This window comes from Schistocerca serialis, chromosome 8 (assembly GCF_023864345.2).
Source record: "Schistocerca serialis cubense isolate TAMUIC-IGC-003099 chromosome 8, iqSchSeri2.2, whole genome shotgun sequence".
Classification (NCBI taxonomy): domain Eukaryota; kingdom Metazoa; phylum Arthropoda; class Insecta; order Orthoptera; family Acrididae; genus Schistocerca; species Schistocerca serialis.
The window spans coordinates 548,594,020-548,598,725 of record NC_064645.1 but is presented as its reverse complement, the minus strand read 5'-3'; positions in this window follow the sequence as shown (position 1 = coordinate 548,598,725).

Genomic DNA, 4,706 nt, shown 5'->3' with positions numbered 1-4,706 from the left:
AGCTCAACTGCAGGGACTTATCCCTTGCATGCTTCCCGTGAGACCCACATTCCCAACTGCCCACAACCTACATTTGTAATGTTCCTAAAGGATATTTGCCAATTAACTCATTACTTGTGCCAACTAAGGTGAAGATTCCTGTATCATGCAGTAGATGTAAAATCTGTTTCTGATTGGGTACCTCACATTGAGCTAAAATTAAATTCTTCCCAGAACATCAATATCATTCAGTGCTACGTAGGATGCCTGTGTACAAGATAATTTTGAAGAAGATATTGAGGAAAGAATAAGACAGGAACGAACAATTATCACAGGTGGTGTGTATGCCCAACTGGGGACTTCAAGAGATGGGTATGATAGTATCCTGGAGTCACTTGACTGAGGTCTATGGTACTCACAAGGTAACAGACTCCCTGATTTCTGTATGAGGAACAACCTTGTAGTACGGAACTCATGGTATCAAACACAAGATTCGGATGAGATGGAGAAAATGAACCTCTTATATGCTATATATTGAATGAGGAACAAATGCAAAATAGATTACTGGATGTTAAAGTGAACCCTAGAGGTTTCTTGGAAAGTGATCACAGTCTGCTCATTGGTTGTTCAGGCTCACTGAGCTAAAAGAAATAAGAAGGACACAGGAGAAGAAACTCAGGACAAGAAAAATGAAAGCAAGTTCCAAGATAACATCAAGACTATATTTCCAAGGATGGATATAAAAATAGCTGAGGAGAAATGGAAAGATCTGAGAGTAAATTTTATCACAATACCTCAGCAGGTCTGTCAGTGAACCAGTGGCATAAGAAACTGCGAGTCGAATGACAGTACAAGAACTGCGGTCCCGAACAAGAAAAACATGTCTAGAAAATACTTCAAAGCCCAGACTGACTATAATAAGGAACTATACAGTATTACTAACTGACAAGCAAGCATAGTTGTTACAGAAAAGTAAGAGAAGTGAATAAATAAGTGGAGTGATGAAATGAGAGAGATGACGATAATGGCAATAACAAAAACTATAAGGGACGATGAAACAGAAAAAATTATGAGAAACATCCCAAGTACTTAACAGATAATAAAGGAAATCTCTGCATAGATGATGATAAGATTAAAGAAACTTGCAAGTCTCACTTTGATGAGTTGCTAAATGTAAATTATATACACCATACACAAGAAGACAGTGCTGTATCACATCCATCCAATTCAGACAACGGGACAGAGATAACTTGGAATGATACTGAATATGCCCGGAAATACAGAAACACTGAAAAAATCAGCTGATATCGATGAAGCATCTGGGTGTAGTGGAACAGACCCCTCCCCACTGACGCAAATGACGAAAAAGGAAAATGTTTATTTATTTTTTTTTTTATTCAAATGAAATTACACAATTAATTATTTAAATTATCATTTTTGTAAATTAATATTAAAATAAATAAATAAATTTTCCTGTAAACGTGCTCTTTGGTTGGAAGCAGCGAAGACAAGGTATTGCTATCTCTGACCAAAGAGGTGCAGTAGCGTTGATAGACGTTCGCCAGTCGAGAGCGGCAGCAGTTGCAATTAAGATCTCTTACTGTGATAACACATAGAGCAGTTCATAGGAACAGTGCAAGTGACTGATGTATTCTTGTAAATGATATTGACCAGTTTGAAGATTCAATAATGTCAGATTTCATTGCAACTCAATTTCGTATGGTCGTAAATAAGTACAAGCAATAAATGAATATGAAAAACAGCAAGGTCAAGAGTTAGAAAAAAATCATTTCCATACCTACCTACTTCAAGAATCGGAGGGAGAAAATCAATGGAGACAATAGCCTGACCAGCAGCTATCAAGAGAAAACGAAGATCTACACAGCCTACTGTAAAATTAGGTAAAAAGGGATTCTAAAAGCAAATTCACTCTGTTAAATCTCAAAAATTATCCAAGGTTGTTATTTCTGTAGTAACTTGACCCATATTGTCCGATACGGTCATGAAAAGTTACATTCTCAATACTGCATTAAAAACACTTTCTTTTGGCGACTTAGAAAACTTTAATAGAAATTTGTTCACATAGAAATAAATTTTCTTTTGGCAATTTTACTTTGGATCGAAAATCAGGGGTAGTCTCATTCACGAGTTCCTATCACCCTAAACTTTAAAAAATAAACTACCTACCAAAAAACCAAATTTACTACAGAATTGGCGACTGTGACAGGACATGAATATGAGAATGTGTAAAATTTTATAAAAATTGTAGACTTAAAGAAAGTATTTATTGATTCTGTCTTTGTCATTGTTAACATAACGTCAATTTCTGTTACATGTAACAACTTCAAAATTGAGTGCAACATTTCTGGATGAGCAATGCACATAATATAAAAGGAAAAGTAGTAATATATTAAAAAAGGAGACAGAAAAAACGGTGAAAGAAGTACATAAGTGCATTCTTATCAGCAAACAATCAGAAGACACCAATGGTGAGTGATAAAATGCAAATTCATACTGATTCTTTACGCAAGTCGTAACATCTTGTAGTTCATACTTTGCCGCCTATATCTATCGCTTACGCTGCTATTGTGTGGTTAGAGAAAGCGTGTGACGTAAGCCGAATTGACAAAGAGCATTGTCTTTACGTACCCAGTGTTAGAGCACGCTTGGCGGAATACGCGAGTGCAGTGAAGTTTTGTAACACCTACATTCACATTTTTGACAAATCTGAAAGTGAAAAACATCATTTATAGTGCAAAATTTGTGTATTCGTAAAAAATCTTAACATCAATAATGTCGCAATTGTCGAGTAACGATTCAGAAGCCATGTTGCGCACTACAGGTGACGTCAAAGGCCACGTCAACGAACGTGTTGCTATGGACACAGCTGACCTACATGTAAACAATATGAAAGACGCGACAGTCAATATTACTGATTTGGACATACAAAGTAGTGTTGACAAAGATACACAACCGATTAACACAGCTTCGGACACGTTAAGTTCTGGTAGTAGCAGTAACGGTCTTGGCCCAGAAACTTACGATAGTCCCAACACACTAAGGAAAATAATTTACGTACCAAACAGAGATAAAAAACAAACACAAATTTCGAGTGCATGTGAATTGCAGAACACACGACCTGTAACTTCACAACCCGACACAACACATTCTGCACAGCAATTAGGCAATGTAGCAGGAAATGGAGCGTTTGCGGCCTTGCTCACTTTCCTAGGAGAAAGACTCGCACAGATCACACAAAAGATAGACGAATCGAGCGAGAAAACTAGGTATGACTTAACACAGAAAATGGATGAAATGAATAGGGACTTAACACGGTTAAATCAGAAGGTAGAAGAATCAAAGAGGGATATAACGCAGCAGGTAAGAGGGGTAAAAGACCAAGTACAGAGCCTCACAGTGCAGTTAAAACACCTCACTGTGGAGCATTACGAATTTAAGAACCAATTAGAAACGGTTTTAGACAATGTACCAAGTGAACATTACAAAATTATCCTTGGAGATTTTAATGCGAAAATAGGGAAAGAAGCAGCCTTCATGGGGACCATCGGAAAGCACAGTTTACATGATGTGAGCAGTGATAACGGCACTAGGCTGGTTAGCTTTGCGACTGCAAAAGGCTTGTTTATAAGTAGTACTGATTTCGACAGGAAGAGAATACATAAAGGAACCTGGGTGTTTCCAGATGGGAAAACAGTGAACCAAATTGACCACCTAATTGTAGAGAAGAGAATAAAGAAGTGGATACAAAATGTTAGAATGGCAAGAGGTGCGGAACGTGGATCAGACCACTTCCTTGTCAGAGGAAGGATGAAAACAATATGGAGAGCCAGGAAGCACAAAAGAATGCAAAGAGTCACTCGATATGACTATGAGAGTCTGACTGAAGATAATATAAGAAGAACTTTCAAGATAGCACTAACAAACCGTTTTGAGGCTTTGAATGAAAAGGAAGGAGATACTGTGGTAGATCAGAACTGGAAGGCGATTGCAGAGACCATTAAAGAAACAGCCCAAGAAGTAATCCCAAAGCGAACTAGGGGAAAAAGAGTGTGGTTCAATGAGGAGTGTGAGGGAGCTATCAGGGAGAGACAATGGGCCAAACTACTGCAGATACAAAGCAATATGCAAGAAGAAGAAAAATCGAAGTTTGAAGAAACACGACGGCAGACCCAAGCCACATTGAGGAAAGCAAAGAGAAAATATGTTAAAAGTATCATGGAGGAAGCTGAACAAGACTTTCATGGAAATAGGTATAAAGAACTTTATAGAAAAGTGAAAAGTTTTAAAGGAGGGACATACCATCAACACACATTCATAAAAGATGCCAATGGAAGAATGTTAACAGAAGACCAAAAAATTGGAAGAAGATGGAGGGAATACTTCAGAGAATTACTAAACTCTGATGAACCAACCGAACTACTTGAGTTTGATGAACCAGTAACAGTAGACCCAGAATATCCTCCACCCACCATTGAAGAGATAAGGAACCAGATTAAAAACCTTAAGAATGGTAAAAGTACAGGTGAGGACGGTATTCCTGCTGAACTTCTCAAGGCTGGAGACGAAACCCTCTGTTTCAAAATCCACAAGCTAATCAAGCAAATTTGGGTAAAACATGAAATACCAGAGGAATGGAAGGTAGCTGTGATATGCCCCATATATAAAAAGAAAGACAAATCCGTATGTGACAACTACAGGGGCATAGT